The 24,390-nt window shown below is 41.9% G+C and overlaps 2 protein-coding genes and 1 non-coding gene across 4 annotated transcripts in view; 2 read left to right on the plus strand and 1 right to left on the minus strand.

Moving 5' to 3' along the window:
* The window catches only part of TLR6 (toll like receptor 6), a 43,518-nt gene extending 26,233 nt beyond the window's left edge, over nucleotides 1-17,285 (minus strand). The window contains exon 1 of one of the 2 annotated variants that reach the window (XM_055384023.2): nucleotides 15,044-17,285. The gene's annotated coding sequence lies outside the window, so the exon portion shown is untranslated. Of the gene's footprint in view, nucleotides 1-4,884; nucleotides 4,953-15,043 lie in introns of those variants that run through there. The other variant, XM_063704849.1, reaches the window with a different exon arrangement.
* Nucleotides 14,833-24,390, plus strand: part of FAM114A1 (family with sequence similarity 114 member A1) — a 78,134-nt gene continuing 68,576 nt past the window's right edge. The window contains exon 1 of the mRNA XM_019025883.4: nucleotides 14,833-14,952. The gene's annotated coding sequence lies outside the window, so the exon portion shown is untranslated. The remainder of the gene's footprint in view (nucleotides 14,953-24,390) is intronic.
* On the plus strand, nucleotides 15,140-15,249 carry MIR574 (microRNA mir-574). The gene has a single exon (NR_106375.1). It is a non-coding gene; the product is annotated as a microRNA mir-574 (primary transcript).

The raw sequence follows: 24,390 nt of genomic DNA on the forward strand, positions 1-24,390 counted from the left end.
GAAGACAGTGTGGTGATTCCTCAGGGATCTAGAACTAGAAATACGATTTGACCCAGCTATCCCATTACTGGGTATATACCCAAAGGATTATAAATCATGCTGCTATAAAGATACATGCACACACATGTTTATTGTGGCACTATTCACAATAGCAAAGACTTGGAACCAACCCAAATGTCCATCAATGATAGACTGGATTAAGAAAATGTGGCACATATACACCATGGAATACTATGCAGCCATAAAAAAGGATGAGTTCATGTCCTTTGTAGGGACATGGATGAAGCTAGAAACCATCATTCTCAGCAAACTATCACAAGGACAAAAAACCAAACACCGCATGTTCTCACTCATAGGTGGGAAATGAACAATGAGAACTCTTGGACACAGGAAAGGGAACATCACACACCGGGGCCTGTCGTGGGGTAGGGGGAGGGGGGAGGGAAAGCATTAGGAGATATACCTAATGTAAATGACGAGTTAATGGGTGCAGCACACCAACATGGCACATGTATACATATATAACAAACCTGCATGTTGTGCACATGTACCCTAGAACTTAAAGTATAATAAATAAATAAATTAAAAAGAATGCACACATTGTTCTTTCTGGAAGTTTTAACCACTGTAATAAAGAAAAAAAATGACAGGAAGAAATACTGAAATGAAGAAAGAAAATCATTATTATTTTTAGATTATAAGACTGTCAATGTGGAAAGCCAAAGAGAAGTCATTGAAAAAATGTTAGCACCGATAAAAGAATACAATAAAGTGGCCGTCACAAAATAAATTATTATCATTACTATTTTCTTAAACACTTTCTTTTTAAGAGACAGGGTTTTGTCCCACTGCCCAGGCTGGAGTGCAGTGGCACAATCATAGCTTAAGGTCCTGGGCTCATGCCATCCTCTCACCTCAGCCTCCCACGGAGCTGGGGTTACAGGTACAAGCCACTGCTCCTGGCAAAAATAAATTCTATTTTGAAAACAAATCCCTCAATTATCCAAAAATAGCAGGTTATCAAATAAATTTTAGTATCTCTGTATAATTAAACAGTACTATGCAGCCTTTAAAAATAATAAAAATCGAATTGCATGAAAATATTTTCACTATATGTGACAAAAAGCAGTTTATTTAAAAAGTACCAAAGTAAATATGTACCTATGCGAGTAGAAAAATTAATAAGATACATACCAAGATACGAACAGTAATTATCTTTGCACAGTAAGATTATAATGGAACTTTATTTTCCTCTTAGTTTTTATCTATATTTTTCAAACTTTTAACATTCAAAATTAAGTTTACTGTACTATTTACTGAATAATTTGCCAAAAATCAATTGCCAGTAATATGAATAATGTCCAGTCTCACAAAAAATAAAACAGCATGTTAAATCAAAAAAGCACATAACATCTAGATGAAACTCTTGATCTTGGATTAGATCTCAGCTAAGACAGACTTGCTATAAAACATATTCAGTAACAGGAGGAGGGGCAGATTCTATGATGGACCAGCCATTAGATGCTATTAAGAAACAAATTGTAATTTTTTATAATGTTATTTGGCTATTTTAGGAAAATGTAATTTTTTTAGAGATAGAGAATAAAGCATTTAGAAATAGGTTTCCAGAATGCCTGTTATTTTTACTACAAGATATTTAAGCATAAAAAGAGGAAGGGGGTCAAAGGAGGACTCTTGTTTCTTAAAAGATTTTTTAAAAGGCAAGACTTTTTTTTCACCTATCAAATAGGGAAAATTAAAAAATATAATATCCAGGTTGGTAGGTGGAAACTAAAATAAGAACCCTCATTTACTACTTAGGCAGGAATGAAAAATTAGTACAAGCTTTCTAAAGGGTAATTTGGTAATTTACATAAATTTCTTAAAAATATACCTTCCTTTATTTTAGCAATTCCACTATAAGGAATTTTCTAAAGAAATAGTCAAAAATAACACACAAAAGATATGACTATAAGGATACTCGTGACACAATGAAATATTGAAAAAATCAGAATGTCTAGTGTAGAAAATGATTTAATCAGTTATGCATAATTAAATAATAGCCTCAAATACTGTACTTTGAAAAAATGATAATGTTAAATAAATACAGTAATAGAAAATTATGGCCGGGCACGGTGGCTCACGCCTCTCATCCCAGCACTTTGGGAGGCCAAGGCGGGTGGATCACGAGGTCAGGAGATCGAGACCATCCTGGCTAACGGTGAAACCCCGTCTCTACCAAAAAAAAATACAAAAAAATTAGCCGGGCGTGGTGGCGGGCCCCTGTAGTCCCAGCTACTCGGGAGGCTGAGGCAGGAGAATGGCGTGAACCCGGGAGGCGGAGCTTGCAGTGAGCCGAGATCGTGCCGCTGCACTCCAGCCTGGGCGACAGAGCAAGACTCCGTCTCAAAAACAAAACAAAAAAAAATTATATATGTAGTAAGACTCTAATTTTGCAAAATATGATTAAAACCTGACATATACATAAAAGCTAGAGGACAAAAAAAGTGACAAAATATACCAAATACTAATAATAGTGGTTCTCTGAATCTCTGAATTATAGATGAATTTAATTTTCTTTCTTATACTTTCAGATATCCCTAAAATGTCTCATTTTGAACATCCTTTATAATCCAAAAAAGTTATCGTAAGGCAATTTAAGAGTTGTCTTTATAGCTGTGTAAAAATATTTTATATTTAAAGAAACGTGCTTGTTTTATTTGGAATATTAAAATATAAAGATGGAGAACTTTCAGATAATAGTAGATAACTGACATTCATAGATGAGGACCCACCCTACAGGTCCCCGGCAACCAGACCCACGGTGTCTGGGTTCATGGGACTGAAAATCAGTCACCAGGTGGAAAAGCTGGTCAGCTGTCCTTATAGTATCCTGCCACAAAAACGCAATATTCCTCCAGAGGCGTTCATACCCTGAGGCAGTTCCTAGGGAATACACTAAATGAACAAGATAGTAACTTTTCTATTTACTGGGAAAAAAGGAGGGAAAAATGGGAAGATGAGAGTGGAAGATTAGAGAGTTCACAGTTTTTTAGAGAAAGTAAAAATAAATAAACAGGTAAATGCTCTTGATTTTTTAAATGCATCAAATAAAAAGGGTGAGGAAATAGATGAAATAAGCTACATTTCAGAAAAAAAGGGTAGACAAGACCTATGAAAATTAAAACTACAAGGAAGAAGAGAGCAGAAAAAAACATTAAGTGAAATAAGTGTAGGAAAGATCACATAATCAAGTCAACAAATAGGCAAGAAAAACATTGTTTCATTTGTCAAACTGAAGGTGGAAGGACCTGGAGGAAGGCAATTGCTACACTGTGCCAGATTCAAGGTTGTGAAGGGCTTGGTCCCGGCCACTTCCTCCATTTAATAAATGTTTATTCAGTCTATTTTTCTGCCAGTGCCATGCTACGCACTAGGTACCAGGGATATAAATATGAATAGGACTGACATAATTCCTGCTTTCAAAAAGCTTATGAATTAGGGACAGACACAGACCAGCAAACTATTACAGTGACAAACGACAAGGGAGATCAAACACACGTCTGCTGTAAAAACATATAATAAATAGGTGCCATATCAGTGGTATATATAAATTACTGTTAAATGTTACTGAAAACAATAAACTAGAGAAAGACGAAAAGAGAAAATTCGCTAGGCCAAATCAGAAGAAATAAATAACATTAGTTTTGTTCCTTAATTATCACCACAAGCGCTAGTTGTTTTCTATCTTTTCAAGACAGCTGTAAAGACGCTGCTCTTCATCCTGCTTGTGAAATTCAAAGGACATTTGCAACATCTACAAAAAAAACCACTTCAAATCATTTTGCAAAAATGTCAAGGAAACATTACCTATTTCCTATATAATGAATGGTTAGCAAACTTGCTTACTTGAAGCACCTGTGCCATAATGTGAAAAAGCCACAGAAGTCTTTCTACTTACCAAGATCTCTTTTTCAGAAGAAGAGAAAATAACTTGTAAATGAACGGAAATACAATTGAAAATGCTTGACAAACACAAGTTCTTAAAGTTGAGTAAAGCGATACCTTAGAAACAGATTGGTGCCATCTGTTGGCCCACACTGGAATTACTCCTACGTATATTTTTACCTTTCAAAGGTCTGGAGGTGAGTTAGCAGTTTTTTCTGGGCTACAGACAAAACCAGTAATCCAATTTTCTAATTCGTGTGAGAAAGCAACTTACAAACAATTCAATGTGAAGAAAAATATTTTTCTAAGGTAATATTTCTCTGTAAGAGTTTGCAGCCTGGTTATTACATTTGTCACCTGAGTGGAAAGTTATTTTAAACAGCCTGTTTTCTATTATCACCATATTTAACATTTCAAGAATAATTGCAGTTTCCCTTATCAAGCAATTTTGAGCATTATTTTAGCTGGATGAGATACTTTAAAATAAAATAAGTATAGTTCCACAATTTGGGGTTTTTTTTTAAAAATCAACTTCTAAGGAAAGTTTACTGGTTGATACATATTTATGACTACATATTTAGCCATATGTATGAGCAATCATACCCATACTCTGATCAACATTTGGTGTTATTAAATGGTTTAGATTTTAATTTAGGAATAATAAATAACACTGAAATCCTGCAAGACTAATTTAAAAATCAATTTCTAAAGACCATTTAGAAGAATTTCAGAATGACATCAACAAAGGCTGATTACCAGAAGTCTCTGGTTAAACAGAGACTTCTGGTGGACAGTAAACCCTTTCCCCAGACTTCTTGCTTAACTGAGTTCTGCAAAGGACAGAAGGCATGAGTGAAACAATCATTCTATAATTTATCTCACTGTCTGGCACAATCTCATCTTTATCAAAAAAAAAACAACAAGTTAAGACCTTACAATTTGGCTAATGACAAAGTTGAACATCTCGGTAAGAATCACTTCTGCTTTCAGGAGGAAGAGAAAGGCTGGCTTCTTGTGATTCATCCTTACTCATCAAACATAACAGGAAGTCTCCTCAGGCCTGGGGAGGCTCAGTAAGGAGTGGATGGATCTCTGCTCCACTGGCAAAAGGAGACAGCCAGAAAGCAGCAGGTATCTGTGACCCTGGAAAACCAGATTTGTGAAACAAGCCAAGGGAAAGGGCTGGCTGTGGCTCTGAGGGAATTTCAAGTAACCGTGGACTAAAGTCTTAAGAAAACAGACAACTATCACTGCAGATCTGGGCACATTGACATGTCTCATTAGGAGATTGCATCACAACACCAATGTTCAGAAACAAGGAGACTATTCTTGTCGAGGCTGTCATAACTCAGAAACGTCTGTAAGGGGATGACAAAAACACAAAAATCAAGTAATAGCGAAGATGGCAATGACAGTTAAGCAAACAAAGAAACAGACAGTACTGGGCCGAACCTCCACTTGGCCACTTACTGTGAGGCTTGGGACAAGTTCCTTAACCTCCATTTATTCATCCACAAAATGGGAGTACTTTTAGGAAAGATAATGAATTTAAAGTGGCTGGAATAGTGACTGACACAGAAGAGAAGTCATAATAGTAAGGAGTTTGGTGCAAATCATATGGTTTTTTTGTATGCTGAGGGGTAAAGATTTCAGGATATACTATGAAGTGAAGAAAATCAAGGTGCAGGCTGGGCACGGTGTCTCATGCCTGTAATCCCAGCACTTCGGGAGGCCGAGGTGGGTAGATCACCAGAGGTCAGGAGTTCGAGACCGGCTTGGCCAACATGGCGAAACCCTGTCTCTACTAAAAATACAAACATTAGCTGGGTATGGTGGCAGGCAACTGTACTCCCAGCTACTCGGGAGGCTGAAGCAGGAGAATCATTGGAACCCAGGAGGCAGAGGTAGCAGAGAGCTGAGATTGTGCCACTGCACTCCAGCCTGGGCAACAGAGTGAGACTCTGGCTCAAAAGAAAAAAGAAAGAGAGAGAGAGAGAGAGAGAGGGAGAGAGAGAGAGAGAGAGAGAGAGAGAGAGAGAGAGAGAGGAAGAAAGAAAGAAAAGAAAGAAAGAAAGAAAGAAAGAAAGAAAGAAAGAAAAAGAAAATTAAGGTGCAGAACTGTAAGAAGAGTATGACATCAATTGTATAAAATCTAGCCATTTACACAGGTTATCTTCTTGCCAGGCATTGCTGTGACTACTTTCCAAGTATTAACTCATTAAGGTGCTGTGAGATAAGTACTGTCACGTCATCTCCACTTAGCGCAGCTGGGTAATTGTTCCAGCTTGCACTGCTGGTCAGTGGTGGGGGTGGGATTCGAACCCAGGCAGTTTGGCCCCAGTGCCTATGCACTTAAGCATCACACCATGCTGCCTTAGAAGACACCCTGTGTCCTCATAAGACACACAGAGAAGAGAGACACAGAGAAGCAAAGCATTTGCAAGCAGAGGCAGAGACTGGGGTATTGCAGTCACAGTGCAAGGGATGCCTGGAGCCACCAGAGGCTGGAGAGAGCATCACCTTATGAACAGCTTGATTTTGAACTTCTCGCCTCCAGAACTCTGAGAGAATAAATTTTTGTTGTTTTAAGCCACACAGTCTGTGGTGATTTGTCATGGTAGCCACAGGAAACTTAATACAAGGGTCTACATACATATGTTGATAGAGGCATATGAATCTTTTTTTCTCAAAGGATACATAAGAAATGTTCACCTTTGAGCAGAAGAACTAAGAGAAAGAGATTATTGGCCTTTTTTTTTTTTTTTTTTTTGAGACAGGGTCTCGCTCTGTTGCCCAGGGTGGAGTGCAGTGGCGTGATCACAGCTCACTGCGGCCTTGACTTTTCCCTCTCAGGCGATTCTCCCACCTCAGCCTCCCAAGGATCTGAGACCACAGGCATCCACCACCATGCATGGCTAATTTTTATATTTTTTTGCAGAGACAGGGTTTTGCCATGTTGCTCAGGCTGGTCTGGAATTCCTGGGCTCAAACAATCCGCCCACCTCAGCCTCCCAAAGTGCTGGAATTACAGGATTGAGCCACCCCGCCCGGCCTCTTCACCATTTTATGCTTTTTGTCCTATTTGAATTCTTCACTATATATAGATATGTATATATATCTTAATTTTTAAAAAATAGTGTCACACTGGGTTAAGTATTATAAACATAATCTAAGGCCACCAAATACACTGTCCCAATACAGACACAGGCAAAACATTATTTTGATGACTTTTACTTTTTAAAAAATGTTGTCTTTCTCCAGATAATAAATAAATAAATAAATAAATATTAGTGTCTACCAACAGCTTTAAAGTAAGTTCTGTGACAATTATCAATATCATAAGATACACATACGACAGAGATAAGATTGATAATTTTGGCTGGGCGCAGTGGCTCACACCTGTAATCTCAGCACTTTGGGAGGCTGAGGCAGGCAGATCACCTGAGGTCAGGAGTTCAAAACCAGCCTGGGCAACGTGGTGAAACCCTGTCTCTACTAAAAATACAAAAATTAGCTGGATGTGGTGGCTGGCGCCTGTAGTCCCAGCTACTCAGGAGCCTGAGGCACGAGAATCACTTGAACCCAGGAGGCGGAGGTTGCTCTGAGCTGAGATCGTGCCACTGCACTCAAGCCTGGGCAACAGAGCGAGACTCCGTCTCAAAAAAAAAAAATGCTAATTTATATATTAAGTATTGATAGTAAACCTAAACTTCTCTGCTGAATTAAAAAAAAAAAAAAGACAAGCCGCAGACTGGGAGAAGATATCTGCAACTTGTATAATCACAAAAGTGTTAATATACAAAATATATAAAGATTTCCTACAAATCAATTTTAAAATGACTAACAACCCCAATGCGGGGAAATGAGCAAAGGAGATCAACAGATGGATAACAGAAAAGGAAACGGAAATAGCTCAAACACATGGAAAAGTATGCATCCTCATTAGAACACGGGAAAATACAAATTAACACAACCAGGAGACACTACTGTACACCCCTAAGGTGGATAAAATTTAAAACATCTAGTAATACAAATGGTGGCCAGAACATGAAGAAACAGGAGCGCACATACATGTCCAGAGATGCTGATGTAAGTGGTCTGGGAGGGGCCGGGCATACGTTTTATTTTGAAAGCTCTTGAGGTGAGTCCATTTCATTGAAACCCCATGAAGATCAGGGGACTGAGACCTACACGCTGGCCTGAGCACAGCGCCCTCTAGTGGTCTATATCTTCTTGGGTGCACCCTTCACACACCAGAGCCTGGGAGATGGTGCAGGTGTTCTTGACTCTCACTGCTACTTCCAGATCACTTTCCTTCCTCCAAACCCACCCCTTCTCGTTGCAGTCATCTACTGAGCCCCATCACTTCATCAAGTATTCTAGCAGTACTCACTATTTCAATCCGATACCACCCCTTTCATAATTCTAGTGATTTCCATAGCTACATAGAGACTCTTCCATTCACCTGGCCTCTGAGTTCTTGGACATTCTCTCTTCTAATAATCTTGTCCTGCACCCTACCTCAGTCATGCATTCCCTTATTATACCCTAGATATCATTATTAGCAATGGCTGCACCCCCTCCATAATCTCAGTTGCCTGAATCCCACTTTCCATCTCTCACCTACAACTCTTCCTCCAATGCCAACGATTCCCCAGCCCCACTGCACTGGACTGAAAGATCATGCTCCATCCTTGTCATTATTCTTCTGCAGCTACCTACTCCTCTTTCCTCAACCCAGTTTAAATCCAGCTCTCCACTGGACTACGCTGAGCTTGAGTAGCTGAATATAGTTGGAGAAAATACACAGCCATGCTGACTGGCTTACTTGAAATGTAAGCCAGCCTCAAGAGAGAGCAGCCATCCTCCTACCCTCCTTACTACCCTTCCCTAGCCCCTTCACTCTCCTGCTCTCCTCTCTCACACCTCCTCTTGTCTCTTTCACTTCCAAAATCTCCTTCTCGTGTCTAGGTCCTCTTTATCTCTCTGGCATGGAATACCCAAGGCTCAGTTTTGGACCACTTCTTTTCTAAATCCATGCATTGTCATCCGGGTCCATGGCTTCAAGACTATCTGCTTGCTGATGTCTCCTCAATTACCAGCTCCAGGCCAGACTTCCCTGAACTCCAGACTCTCACATTCAACAGCCTACTAAATAGTTGCTAAAACATTCTTGTTGAAAATCAACATTCTCACGTGATGATGCTTCATTTTCACAATGAAAATAGATGCTACCAGAGGAGCATTTCCACATCTTCCCCTGAAATTCTATAAGCCTCCCCTGCACGAGTTCTACCTGAACTCTTGCTGTCCTTTGGAATGAACTCTCTGTGCCAAGAGCCAGCCCCTTCCCACTGAGCACTGGGTCCCCTTCCTGCTCATCTACTCAAGGAAGTCACTCTTGCAATGATCTTCTCTCTACTGTATCAACATTTTTCTGCTCTGATGTATTATTCCAATCACATTTTTTTTTTTCTTTTAGATAAGGTTTCACTCCCATCACCCTGGCTGGAGTGCAGTGGCACGATCTTTGGCTCACTGCAACCTTCACCTCCCAGGTTCAAGAGATTTTCTTGCCTCAGCCTTCTGAGTAGCCTGGATTACAGGTGTGTGCCATCACTCTCTGCTAATTTTTGTATTTTTAGTACAGACGGGGTTTTGCCATGTTGGCCAGGCTGGTTTTGAATTCCTGGCCTCAAGTGATCTGCCCGCCTCAGCCTCCCAAAGTGCTGGGATTACAGGTGTGTGCCACCACACCTGGCCCCAATCACCATTTTTTTTTTTTTTTGAGATGGAGTTTTGCTCTGTCACCCAGGCTGGAGTGCAGTGGTGCAATCTCAGCTCACTGCAACCTCCGCCTCCCAGGTTCAAGCAATTCTCCTGCCTCAGCCTCCCGAGTAGCTGGGACTACAGGCACGTGCCACCACACCCAGTTAATTTTTTGTATTTTTAGTAGAGACAGGGTTTCACCTTGTTAACCAGGATGGTCTCAATCTCCTGACCTCATGATCCGCCCATCTTGGCCTCCCAAAGTGCTAGGATTACAGGCATGAGCCAATACACCCGGCCCCCAATCACCTTTTAAAGCAATAATTTCTCCCATCTAAAAAAAAAAAAAAAAAAAAACTCCCTTTGAATCCACAACCTTCCCCTCCTTGCTCCTCTATATACCAGAACTCCTTGCAAGAGCTTTTATTGACTATCTCTAATTGTTCTCCTCTCATTCTCTTAAATGTACTTCAGTCAGGTTTCCTTCCCCACCGGTCAGAAGAAATAGCTCTTTTCAAGGTCACCAATGATCACCACATTGCCAAATCCATAGTCAAATCTCAATTTTTAGCTTCTTTGAACTATTAGCAGCGTTTAACACAGTTGAAAGATCCTGAAATGTTTTCTTGCCTGACTTCTTAGACCCCATATGCCACTCCCCACTCTCCCTTCCCTGAATTTCCTGCTAACTCATTGGCATTCCTTCCCAGTCTCCTTCTGGATCCTCTTTATATCTCTGGCATGGAATACCCAAGACTTAGTCTTGGACCACATGTCTAACTCCATGCATTCTCATCCTGGTCCTTCAAACCAGGATGAAGTCCCAGACTTCCCTGAACTTCAGACTCTCACATTCAATAGCCTGCTAAATGCTTGCTAAACCATTATTGTTGCAAGCCAAACGCCTGAATCTTTACTACCTCTAACTCCAAACCTGCTCCCTCTTGCATCCTTCCTCATATCAATAAATGATATTTCTACTCTTCCAGTAGTGCAGACTAAAATCCTTGGAGTGATTAATGATTAATTTCTCTTTTGCTCAAACTCTACATTCAATCCATAGGCAAATTTTGTTGGATTTTTCTTTGAAATATGTCCATAAGCAAACACCTCTCATGTCCCCCACTACTCCCATGGTGGTCAAAAGCATCATCATCTCTCACCTGGATAACTGCAATGGCCTCCTAACTGGTATCCCAGCCTCCATCCTTCTCTCCCCTCCCACCTTCACCCAATTCCAATATGACTAGAGTCAGATACTAGAATCATACTCAAAAGCCATAAAGATGCCAGTCTCACTCAAAGTATAAACCAAAATCCCTCTGCCCATCTCTCAGCCTCCACTACCTCTATGGCCTCATTTTCTTCTACTCTTCCCCATCCTCCCTCTGCTCCAGCCACACCGGCCACCTTACCTTTCTGTGAATGCATCATCCATGCTCCCAAACTGCCTGAGACTGTCTACAGATATGGCCACTGTTCATTTCCTTACTTCCTTAAAGTCTACATTGCAATGCCACTTTATCAGTAAGGACTTCCTTGACCACAGTTGGTCCTACCCATCATTCCCTAAACCCTGTAGATTCTATAGCCTGCTTTACTCCACCACCTCATATAGATCCCCTAGTTAGGGTCTATCTCCCTTTCTGTGGAGTGTAAGTTCTTGAATACCAGGAGTTTGCTTTGCTTCTTTTGTACTCCAAGCACCTACAGCCGTATTTGGTACACAGTGCATGCTTTCAGAAAGGTTACGTTGAATAAATGGTTGACCCATAATGAAGGGCGACTCAGCAATGTCTAGTAAAGGGGAACCAGCTATTCCATTTCTTGCCTAGATACTAAAAATATATATTCAAAGGTGGCAATTGTAGCATTATATGTAATTGAGTGAAATATGAAACACAATAAAGTAGATCAATCGGGAAATAAATTGTGGCATATTCATACCCTCCTATGAAGACTTTGAAATGAATGTGCTAGAGCTACATGTGTGAATATGAATGATTCTCAAAAATATAATGCAAGTTAACAAGTGTACAGGATGTCCTTAATATTCTAAAACATTGAAAAACAATTATATGTGCATTTGTGGGTGAGGACATATGCAGCAAACATTTAGAAATATGAGTGAGGGGGGCTGTGCATGGTGGCTCACACCTGTAATCCCAGTACTTTAGGAGGCTGAGGCGGGAGATTGCTTAAAGCCAGGAGTTTGAGACCAGCCTGGGCAACACAGCAAGACCACGACTCTACAAAAAATTTAAAAATTTGCTGGGTGCAGTGGCACCCTGTGATCCTAGCTCCTTGTGAGGCTGAGGCAGGATGATTGCTGGAGCCCAGGAGTCTGAGGCCGCACTGAGCCGTCATCACACCACTGCACTCCAGCCTAGGTGACAGAGTAAGACCTCATTCCTAAAAAAGAAAGAAAGAAATATGGGTGGGAGGGATATACAACCACCTCAAGAAAATGGCTACCTGCAGAGATGGTGGACAATGGAAGGGACAGGGTTTCAAACATATCCGTAACATTTTTTTCTTTGCAAAGAAAATTCTAAAATAAATACTGCAAAAAATTTTGTTAAATCTAGATATCATCATAGTATTTCCTATATTTTTTACACAAATAAGTATTTGTCATATTATTCTTTACTTTTCTATATATTTTAAATACTCCAGAAAATTTTTAAATGAACTTAAAATGTTTTACATTGCAAATAAATAAAATATCTGAAATAAAATCTGGTAGTCCTGGAAGCAGCTACATGAGTAAAAGGGACAAACTTGCAGTTGGCAAAACAAAAAACAAACTTGTTGCCAGGATAGTTTGCTTTATTTTCTTTATTGGATAGGTGTGGTTTGGGTCAAAGGAGAAGAGGAACTCAGCCCTTTAAAAAGAGAATATCTGATTGGGCTGTTACGGCTCAGCAGGGAAGGGAAGGCGGGTTAGCAAAGGTGCTTGCTGTCTCTGGGCAGGAGCAGAAGTCCCAGGCACAGACGTCTGTGTATATGCTACACCAAAACACACCTGTTGCAACTGGAACATAATTTGATAACACTCACAAAGCCAGAACTGGAAGGGACTGTGCCGAGCAATGCTCTTTATTTTAGAGGTGGAAAAGCTGAGTTACAGAAGCCACGTGTTAGTTAAGGTTCAAAGTCTCGCTCAATTCAAAAAGGCTATTGATCTCAATTTAAAGCAGTTTCCACCCACTCTCACATTAAGATAACTTTCTGGTTTTTCTATGAATTTAAAAATGACAGGCTGGGTGTGGTGGCTCACGCCTGTAATCCCAACACTTTGGGAGGCCGAGGTGGGCAGATCACTTGAGGTCAGAAGTTCGAGACCAGCCTTGCCAACATGGCAAAACCCTGTCTCTACTGAAAACACAAAAATTCGCCAGGCATGGTGGCGGGTGCCTGTAATCCCAGCTACTCGGGAGGCAGAAGAATCGCTTGAACCCAGGAGATGGAGATGGTGCCACTGCACTGCAGCCTAGGCCACAGATCAAGACTCTGTCCTCCTAAAAAATAAAATAAAATAAATATTCAGTAGCTTAAAAAATTAATATAAAAATATTTAATAAAAATATTAAATAAAAAATATAGCCAGGCACGGTGGCTCATGCCTGTAATCCCAGCACTTTGGGAGGCCGAGGTGGGTGGATCACCTGAGGTCAGGAGTTCGAGACCAGCCTGGCCAACATGGTGAAACCCCGTCTCTAGTAAAAAATACAAAAATTAGCCGGGTGTGGTGGCACGCACCTGTAATCCCAGCTACTCAAGAGGCTGAGGCAGGAGAATTGCTTGAACCCAGGAAGCAGAGGCTGCAGTGAGCTGAGATCACGCCACTGCTTTCCAGCCTGGACGACAGAGCAAGACTCTATCTCAAAAAATGAATTAATAAATTAATTAATATATATATGGAAGAAACTGGAATGTAAGGAGCAAACTAATTGTCAATAGGAGAATGATGGAATGAAGTATAATTACAAACATATTGCAATATATAAGACAAGTCTTAGAAGAGTGGTTTTGGTTGACATGTATTGACCAAGAAAGATGATTATAATATATAATAAATAGGGGGAAATTTACAAAATATGTCAACATCTCGCCATTTTTATAAAAAAGCAAACAAAAAGCTGTTTATGCATACATGTATTTATACAAGCTTAGAAAAACTATGGTAGGATCCACACACTATAAAAAATGGTAGTGATATTGAAAGGGAGAGACTGAGGCTATTTTTTCTTTAACTTTGAATTTATAATTCTTTAAAAAGAAGAAGGGATGGAGTGAGAGAAAGAGGAGAAGATCTGCCTTAAACACATCGCTCAGAAAGAATCACTATTTTTAAATTGTATTTCCTCCGACTTTTATAGAAAATACAAAATTGTTTACAAAACTAGTTAATACTATAAACACTGCGCTTCCTCCGCATCTGAGTTCATATTAAGCCATATTTGAGGAAGGCCTTAATATGTGGCCTTCCTTCCATGTCAACGAATCCTCATTTTTAAGGGCTACAACATATTCGATGTCTGAAGTTACTGTAGCTTACTTCGCCAATCTTACTGGGGGACATTGAGATTGTCTCCGGCTTCCCCCCGCAGAAACAACTACAACAAACATCCTTGTACATACATATTTGCCCATTTGACTGCCTACTTAGGACAAATTCACAAATGTGGAATTCCTAGGCCAAAGCTAATACATCGGAGTTTTAACCCACAGCTCCAAACTGGCCTTCTGGAAAGTGGGTTTTCGTTGTTTGTTTGGGGTTTGTTTGTTTGTTTTAAATCTATCACACTCCCACCGACAGGGCAAGGGAGTGCTGCTTAACGCAGAATCAGGAGATCAAACTTTGGCTGAACTTGAGCGACCTCTTCCCAGTGACACGGCGGGGGTTTTCCAAGCCCTTTTAAGGAAAGGAAAGGGATCTGGCGAACCCCGAGACCCACCCGTCCTGGGCTGGAGAGGGGGCGCGCTCTGGCTCTCCGCGCTGGCACAGGGGTGGGACAAGCCAAGTTTCCAGGAGACTCGCCCAGCGCGGGCCCGGCCATCGCAGCGTGAGGGTGGCCGGGCGTCCCCGCGGCGCTCCTCGTGGGGCGGGGCGCAGGCGGGGCGGGGCCCCCTCTCCAGCCGCCCGCCCTCCGGCCGCGTCCCCGCCGGCCCTGCAGACGTGGCGGGGCGGGACCCGCTGGGCACTCCCGCGCGTACTCGGCCGCCTGAGCGGTAAGAGCCCCGGGCACCCGGTCCCCATCCCCTTCCCCGGGGGGCGGGCGAGCGCGGGGGCGGCTGCCCGGGGGTGGTGGGAACACCATACCTTGGCGCCTCGTCCGGGACCCACGAATCCTGCCCTCTGCGTTAGTGAGAAGCAGTGGTCAGGGAGGACCCGGCTCTGGGGTGAGGGTCTGGGGCGGCGCGGCCGAGGGCCCTGCGTGGGTGCGGGCGTGTGAGTGTGTGTGTGTGAGTGTGTGTCGCTCCGGGTCCACGCTCATGCACACACCCACACGCCCACACTCAGGGTCTGCCCCCTCGGCCGGCGTGAACCTCCGCGGAGCCTGCCTGGATCTCCCAAAGTATCCAGTCCTGGCACCAAGCAAGTCTGGAAAAGTGCCCCCAGTGGCTCGGGGCCAAGTCAGAGGTGGGCTGCAGGGTCCCCCAGCCCGGGCACGAAGGGAGCAGTTCCCTGTAAGACAGAGGCCTCGTCCCAGGGTGCGCCTGCCCTCGGCCTTGGCACAGGGAGCTCAGGCCTTGACCTCCCCGCTCCCCTCGCCTTACCCCTCCCCCAGCAGCCGACCCACGCCCTGCCTGCTCTTCCAGTCCAGCCAACACTCTAAGCAGGCAGCGCTTCCATTCGCGGCCCCCGGGATGGGTCCCACTCCCTACCCCAGATCCCCAGGCCCCCTCCACCCAGTCGGCTAGCCCTCGCCTCTGCCATCCGGTGAGTATTTCCAGGCACCTCAGACCAGGCGCCTGAACGTCACTGCCTTTTCTTAAGTAGGAAGACATCTCGCTATGGGCTGTGAGAGCATTACCTATGCCCTACTGATCCCATCATTTCCCATCCTAAACATCTTGAAGGACACAGGCAGGTGGCTTCTTAAATCAGTGTCCTCTGAACTCCCTGTGACCTCAGCCAACCTGTGACAACTGAGAATGAGACAGGCTCTATCCTCAGAGCCTCTTTTTGCCCTCTCTGCAGCCTAGTGGCTCCTTCCCTACCCCACCCATAGGCCTGCGTCCCCGCCCTCCTTTCTTCCATCAAGCCTGAGCTTGGGAAAGAATCTGATAAACTTCTTACATTGTAACCTTTAAGTGAAGGAATGAGACGTTAGGGATGGATTTGAGGCACAAGTGAGACAGTGCAGAAGGAATTTGAGGGTCGGAGGGGGCTTTCTTGAATCTGAGCGATTCAGACCGTAAAAGTAAACTTGTCTTTGTTTATTTGACCAGGCTTACATCAAACATGGTTTCTCTTTTATTAATATCAAACACAATGTATTTCAATTCAGTAAATATCTGAGGGACAGAAACCAACCTAGGTGCTGTTGGTCACAGTCTTGGAGGACAGAATGGCAGAAGTAACTACTCCATAAATACATGGAATAGAAATCTGTGCAAAGTGCCAAAAACATAGAAGAGGTAGCAGTTATTTCATTGGAAGCAGTGGGGCAGATTAAGGAAAAATTCAGAACGAAAGGTAACATTAGACATTGGGTGTCTAGAGGAATAGGAGTTTGCCAGGCAGCTGGAGGAAGGGCAGCACCGGGGCAGAGGAACCAGCGTAAGCAAAGGCAGGGAGATGTGAAGAGTTACGGGGAATGGAGAAAAGACTGGTGAGGCAGGAGTGGAGGATGCTGAGAGTTGCAAGAGGTGGAGAGAGATTGGAGCTGGATTATGATGGGAAGTGTGAAGATATTTACACCTAACGGTTTTTGAACAGGGGAGCAAATAGGTCCAAAAATGCCTGGCAGCCTCACAGAGAATAGGCTGGAGCCTGGGTACATAGACTTGTCAAGCTTTATACAAACTCATACAAACTGCTACAACCTGATTAAGAGCCTCTCATCCAGAGTTTTTATTCCTGGTCCTTCGCTGACTGGCACTTTTTTTTTTTTTTTTTAACTGGGGGAGATGACCTCACACAGGATATCATGCTAACCAAATTTTTATGCTGCCAAGTCAGGCCATTTTTTTAAAAAAAATCCATCCACTGTCACTACTATTTCATAAAATGAAAGACATTTTAATACCAAGAAAAAGCACAAAGGCTAAACTTGAAAGATGAAGGCAGTCCTTTACATTTAATAAATTTAGATTTATGAAAAACTTGCGATCTTGTCCTCATTTTTCCCTATCATCACAGACTTGCCCCAGTCCTGCAGGTGGAGTTTGGAAAAAAAAAGCATCCAGATCAGTCTGTCCATCCTAGCTTTACAGAGGAGCAGGTGTAAGCGCAGTGAGGATGATCAAGTTGTGTGCCCACAAAGGGATACTGGGACCAGAGGCCACATCCCTTGATGCCTGCAAGGCACAACTCTTTCCACCTCAGAATACCATCGCTCCCACCTCTCATTATTCCTGCATGCAGCCTCATGTCCTGGCCTCTCAGACACCTGTCCTGAATCACTACAGTCCATCCCTGATGCTTGGACATTTGCACATGCTCTCATCCCACCAGGCCTGAATCACCACATCAAAGACACTTTCAAGGTTCTCCCTTGCACAGGGTCAGTCTAGTTCAGGCACATCTGTCCTTGATTTGCTGTGCTGTTTTGCATCACTTTTTAACTGTTTTGTGTTAGCTCCTCAAACAGATGATTCATTTCTGAAGGATAGCGACCATGTCTTCTGTTTTATACTTATTTTTGGAGCTGTGATGTTGCTGCTTCAATACCTTGCATAGTTCTGGGAGCATTTTAGGTGATGAATGAATTTACTCATGAAAAACTAACTTATTCCCAGCCCACAAAGGCTTCTTTATATGCCACCCTTCCTCTCCTTAGAGTTTCCTGAAGCAGCCTCCTTGTTGCTGTGGGTTGAGTCTCCCTAGCCTCCAGTCCATGAGACATGGCTACAGTGATCAGTGTTCCTAACCATAAATCAGGAAAGGTTTCTAAGTCTGGCTTATGGAACACCCAGACGGAGATGGAAACCGTCCCAGGAAACACAGTGCTTGTCATGACTGTAATCCTGGTGGACTCCAGCAGCCCCTGCTCAGAAACAGTTCTGTATTTCAAACACACAGTTTCTAGTGGTTTCATACAAAAGGGTACAGTCTGAAAAATGATTACATTTCCCCCATCATGATAGCATCCACAGTCGATAAAGTTCTACCAGAACAACCAAACAAAAAATAATTTTTTTTTCATTTTGATTTGGGGAAAATTAGACCTGTAACAAGTAGAGATAAATATGGATTAGAGATACACACAATTAGAAATTGAATTAGGGCTGATCTTGCATGGCTTTCTTTTTTTTTTTTTTTTTTTTTTTGCGGCAGGGTCTCACTCTGTCACCCAGGCTGGAGTGCAGTGGCATGATCTTGGCTCACTGTAGCCTCTGCCTTCCAGGTTCAAGCAATTCTCATGCCTCAGCCTCCAGAGTAGCTGGGATTACAGGCACATGCCACCATGCCCAGCTAATTTTTTTGTATTTTTAGTAGAGACGGGATTTCACTCTGCTGGGCAGGCTGGTCTGGAACTCCTGGCCTCAAGTGATCTGTCTGCCTTGGCCTCCCAAAGTGCTGGGATGTGAGCCACTATGCCTGACCGATGACCATTTTTAAATTTAACAGATGTAAAGATCTAGTATTACTAAAATTTATAAATTATCCATAAATATTTTAAACAATAATCTATAAATATTTTAAATAATAATCCATAAATATTTTTCGACAATAGTCCATAAATATGTTTTAACAATGCCTGTTTGACATCTTACAGCTGAGTTTCTGGGGTATTTCTGAAGGGATGGTTTGTGTTGGTTGAATGCAGAGCAGCCACAGAGAGGAGTTTTACTGCAGCACTTTTTCTACATTTGGGATAAACTGACCTAGGGTAATTTGACCATCAGAGATAGGTAAGGGCTCTAGGTTTCCTCCTCTGCAACTTCCCTGCCAAGAGCTAAATTACCATGAATCCAAGTTCACTGATGGAATTCTGCCATAAACCCACACATGTATTAGCAAACAGGCTTAGTTAACCAGTCTGTTCTTATAAGCTCAAGGAAGTCCTAGCTCACTGTCCTTTTAGGCCTGTGTTCTAGAGGCAGGACTCAGCTAAGCTTCTAGTCACCTTCAGGCTTTGGAGTCCTGCATTCAGCTAGAGAACCTAGAAGAACCCTACTCCAAAGGGTAAGTCAGCTGCTGGATTCAGTGCAATCTCATGTCTTGGGTATAGAAGCGGAGAAGGCACCTGTACGTTATTTCTTGTCGATCCACATATCTGAGGCATGTTTCATGTCACCAGTGAAAAATTATTTCTCATATTCCTTATGCTAATTAGCATACCCTGGAGTGCCAATCAGAGAAGACGGTAGATGAACCCTCTAAAAAAAGGTGGACACCTCATTACGGATTTTTAAGTGCTTACTAAAGACCCCTGGATAGTATATTCCTGAATAAGGCACTTCAAATGTCATCCAGCCACCCTTAGGGCACAAATTAAAACTAAGTCACATGCACGTGTCACATAGTATATGCTGAACTATTTTAGGATACTTCATGAACAAGATAACAACACATGAGGGCAAGGCTTGTACATTCAGGCATCCATAATGGTTTTTATTTACCCATAAGTGTTTATCACAGCCAGATTTACTCTGATGTTCCTGCTTATAGAAAACTGAAATATTTTGGGACTTCCTAATAATCCAGATTAATAATAAGGATTTTCAAATTACCTTACAAAGAAATATAAAGATCAGACAATGTCTACCATCTACTGATTTAAAAAAATGAGAATAAAAGTGATGGCAAGGTATCATTTATTCATGAACCCATTCTCCTCATTGTTGTGTCCATACGACTCATGTGAGGATAATAAATTAAGACAGGGAAATCTTTAGGCCATGGCAATCAAGCAAAGTCCTAGGCCATGGGTAAGCAGACATTTTCGGAAACAGGCCAGATAGTAAATATTTTAGGCTTTGTGACTTTGTAGCCCATCTGGCCTGTGTTGCAATGACTCAGCTCCGCTATTGTAGTGCCAGAGAAACCATGACGGTCCCGTATGTAAACAAAGGGTGTATCTCTGGTCCAATAAAACTGCGTTTACGAAAACAGGCAGAGGACAAGAGTTGGCCAGCAGACTAGTTTGCCAACACCGTGTCCTAGGCTAGTCCTGATTCAGAGAGAGGTTTTCACAAAGATTTTGTAAACTTCCAAATGACAACAGCCTTTTTAGCAGCCCCCATCAATTCTGCTCACCTCCCATAAACCACCCACGATACTACCCCTTCTCTATACAGTGGGTTTCTGTCATTCTTTACTATTTCAGCTAGGCTTGAACCTGGCTCCTTGACAGCCCACCGCCAACCTTGAATATCCTAAAGTTTGTATACCAGCTCGAGGGAAGTCTGCATTCGTTGCCTTTCTTACATGTAGACTTGTTTACAGGAATATTATCACTGAATTCAAGGTCTGGCAGATATTTTTGCTTACACAAATACATTCTAACTCAATTAACTGGGAGGTGAAGGAAAAAAGAAAGGCAATACGGAAATGTCAAGTCATTTGGAACCATCTGCTGTAAGAGAGCTCCTGAGTGTCTGTACACAAATATTAATCTAACTCAACAGGCATATTTGTTGAGCTTCCTACTATGCACAGGAAGCCATGCCAAGTACTATGTAGAATATGAATACAAAACAAGGAAGGTCTTTGTCTTTATAGAATTTACAAATCATAGGAAAAACTGAAGCAACTCTAATCAAAGAGGACTTTAACCGTCTAAAGTAAGATAAACACAGAATGCCCTCAGAAGGGTTCAGAAGGAAAATGTTCAACCTGGAGGAACAAAGAATGGAGGAGGCGGTTATTTTAACTGGGTCTTCAATGTGCAAAAGAACAACATATGGAACCAACAGCCCCCGAGGGTCTCTTGTGGATGTGCCAGGCATTGCACAGATATTTACACTGTCTCATTTAAGGTTTTATAGGAAATCGTGGGAGGTAAGCCTGGTGGGATCAGAGCACAGAGGTCCCTGGATACTAGCTGAAGCATGTGGCCTCATCTCAGGAGGGAGAGAAAGGGGAAGCTCCTGAGGATGTGTGAGCAGGAGAGCCATGTAATTAGAGCCGTGAGGTGAAGGATGGGAAGTAAGGGGAAGAGCTGCAGTGAACAGGGGAACCCAATACTGAAATAGTCATCATGAACCATAATGAGGACCTTGCCATGAGAATAGGAGTAAAAGAATGTAGATAGATTCTCAGTAAAGAGCCTCTAGGATTTGGCCACTGACTGAATGTAAGAAAAGAGGCAGATGGCATTGCTGATAGGGCTCTGATGTGGTTCAGTCTCAAAGTCAGACACGGGTTCAAATTTCAAACGTACAATTTACTAAAAGTGTGACTTCTGAGCTTCAGTTTCCTCGTCTGTAAAATGGAGCTGATAACATTCAACTCGCAGGAGATAATAGATTTAAAGAGCATGGATACAGTAAGCACTCAATAAATGATAGCTGTTGATACTATATATTCTTGAGAGGGTGAAAGCGTGGTAAATGACAACTCTGAGTTATTCGGAAAATCTATGTGTGAGATGGTATCTCATTATGGTTTTTATTTGCATTTCTCTAATGATTAGTGGTGGTGTGCCTTTTTTCATATGCTTGTTGGCCACCTATATGTTTTCTTTTGAGAAGTACCTATTTATGTCATTTGCCCATTTTTTAATGGTTTTTGTTTTGCTTTTTGCTTGTTGATTTAAGTTCCTTACAGATTCTGGATATTAGACCTTTGTCACATGCATAGTTGCAAACATTTTCTGCCATTATGTAGGTTGTCTATTTATTCTGTTGATAGTTTCTTTTGCTGTGTAGAAGCTCTTTTGTTTAATTAGCTCCCACTTGTCAATTTTTGTTTTTGCTGCAGTTGCTTTTGGAGTCTTTGTCATGAAATCTTTGCCAGGGCCGATATTCAGGATAGTGTTTCCTAGGTTCCTAGGTTTTCTTCTAGAGTTTTTATAGTTTGGGGTTTTACATTTAAGTCTTTAGTCCATCTTGAGTTTATTTTTGTATATGGTATAAGGAAGGGGAACAGTTTCAATCTTCTGCATATGGCTGGCCAGTTATCCCAGCACAATTTATTGAATAGGGAGTCCGTTCCCCATTGTTTGTCATTGTTGGCTTTGTCAAAGATCAGATGGTTTAGGTGTGTGGCTTTATTTCAGAGTTCTCTATTCTGTTCTCTTGGCTTATGTGTTTTATTTTTGTGCCAGTACCATGGTGTTTTGGTTACTATAACCTTGTAGTATAGTTTGAAGTTGGGTAGTGTGATGTCTCCAGCTTTGTTCTTTTTGCTTAGGAATGCTTTGGCTATTTGGGCCCTTTTTTGGTTCCACATGAATTTTAGAATTTTTTTTCTAATTCTCTGAAAAACATCATTGGTAGTTTGATAAGAATAGCATTGAATCTGTACATTGCTTTGGGTAGTATGGCCATTTTACCAATAATGATTCTTCCTATCCATGAGCATGGAAAATTTTTCCATTTGTGTCATCTCTGATTTCTTTGAGCACTGTTTTGTAATTCTCATTGTGGAGCTCTTTCATCTCCCCGATTAGCTGTATTCCTACGTATTTTGTTCTTTTTGTGGCTATTGTGAATGGAATTGCATTCTTGATTTCGCCCTCAGCTTGGACATTATTGGTGTATAGAAATGCTACTGATTTTTGTACATTGATTTTGTATCTTGAAACTTTGCTGAAGTTGTTTATCAGATCTAGGAGCCTTTGGGCAGAGACTATGGGATTTTCTAGGTGTAGAATCATATCATCTGCAAAGATAGTTTGTCTTCCTCTCTTCCTATTTTATTTCGTTCTCTTGTCTGATTGCTCTGGCTAGGACTTCCACTACTGTGTTGAATAGAAGTAGTAAGAGTGGGTATCCTCGTCTTGTTCTGGTTCCTAAGGGGAATGCTTCCACTTTTTGCCCCTTCGGTATGATGTTAGCTGTGGGTTTGTCATAAAAGGCTCTTATTACTTTGAGATATGTTCCTTCAATGCTTAGTTTGTTGAGACAGAACATTTTTATCACCACCGAAAGTTCCATTGAATAGTGCTGTTCTACATGATATCAATAATTTGTAAGCTTTAAAAGAGTTTTCTGCTTTAATGGCTACATTCCTTATTTGGTTTCTACCTCACTTCTTACCCTTTAAGTTTATCCTTGACTAAACCATGGTCTAGACCTTCATCAGCTGGTCCCCAACAAGGAATACTGTGTGTATATAGGTCTCTTTCTCACTGTGAATTTCTGACAAAGACGTTGCAAAGCTAAATGGCAAGTATTTTTTTGATAAGTGCTCAGATATTTTCTAGACTTATTCTTTTTTTTTTTTTTTTTTTTTTTTTTTTTTTTTTTTTTTTTTGAGACAGTCTCGCTTTGTCGCCCAGGCTGGAATGCAGTGACACGATCTCAGCTCACTGCAACCTCCACCCCCCAGGTTCAAGCAATTATTGTGCCTCAGCCTCCTAAGTAGCTGGGACTACAGGTGCATGCCACCATGCCCAGCTAATTTTTGTATTTTTAGTAGAGACAGGGTTTCACCATGTTGGCCTTGGCTGGTCTTGAACTCCTGGCCTGATGTGATTCACCCACCTCAGCCTACCAAAGTGCTGGGATTACAGGTGTGAGCCATTGCACCCTGCCTTCCTATGCTTATTCTCATTATTGCTACAAATATAATTAATAAAGCCAGAGTCAATAATTTTAAAGATACAGGTATTACTCTTAGTTCCCATAGGCGTAGTCCTTCATGCCAAGTAAGAGCTCCAGGAAAGTTTAAAGATAGCCCTGTAGGTTTCTGTTAGCTTCCTATCAGTGCTGTGACAAATTACAACTAACTTCGCGGCTTTTGCCAACACAGACTTATTCTCTTGGAGTTCTGGAGGTCAGAAGTCTGAAATCAGTGTCCATGGGCTAAAGTCAAGTTGCTGGCAGCCTGGTTCCTTCTAGAGTCTTTGAGGGGAGAGTGGTTTCTTTTCCCTTTTCAGCTTCTGGTGGACACCCATATTCCTTGGCTTTGGGCCCCTTCCTTCATCTTTGAAGTGCGTCACTTCAGCCTCTGCTTCTGTCATCACATCACCTTTTCCTCTTTGTAATCAAATCTCCCTCTGCCTCCATATGATAAGGACACTTGTGATTACATTTAAGGCCAACTCAGATGATCTAAAATAATCCCCTCATCTCAAGATCCTTATCTTACTCACATTTGCAAGGTCCCTTTTTTTATGTAAGGTAACACTCACAGGTTCCAGGAATTGGGATGTGGTTATCTTGGGGGCCATTCATTACTCCAGCAGTCCCCAACCTTTTTGGCACCAGGAACTAGTTTTGTGGAAGACAATTTTCCCACAGATCAGCAGAAAGGGGTGCGGGGGAGATGCTTTTGGGATGATTCAAGCACATTACTATTGTGCACTTTATTTCTATTATTATTACATT

Source organism: Gorilla gorilla, chromosome 3, assembly GCF_029281585.2.
Source record: "Gorilla gorilla gorilla isolate KB3781 chromosome 3, NHGRI_mGorGor1-v2.1_pri, whole genome shotgun sequence".
Classification (NCBI taxonomy): Eukaryota; Metazoa; Chordata; class Mammalia; order Primates; family Hominidae; genus Gorilla; species Gorilla gorilla.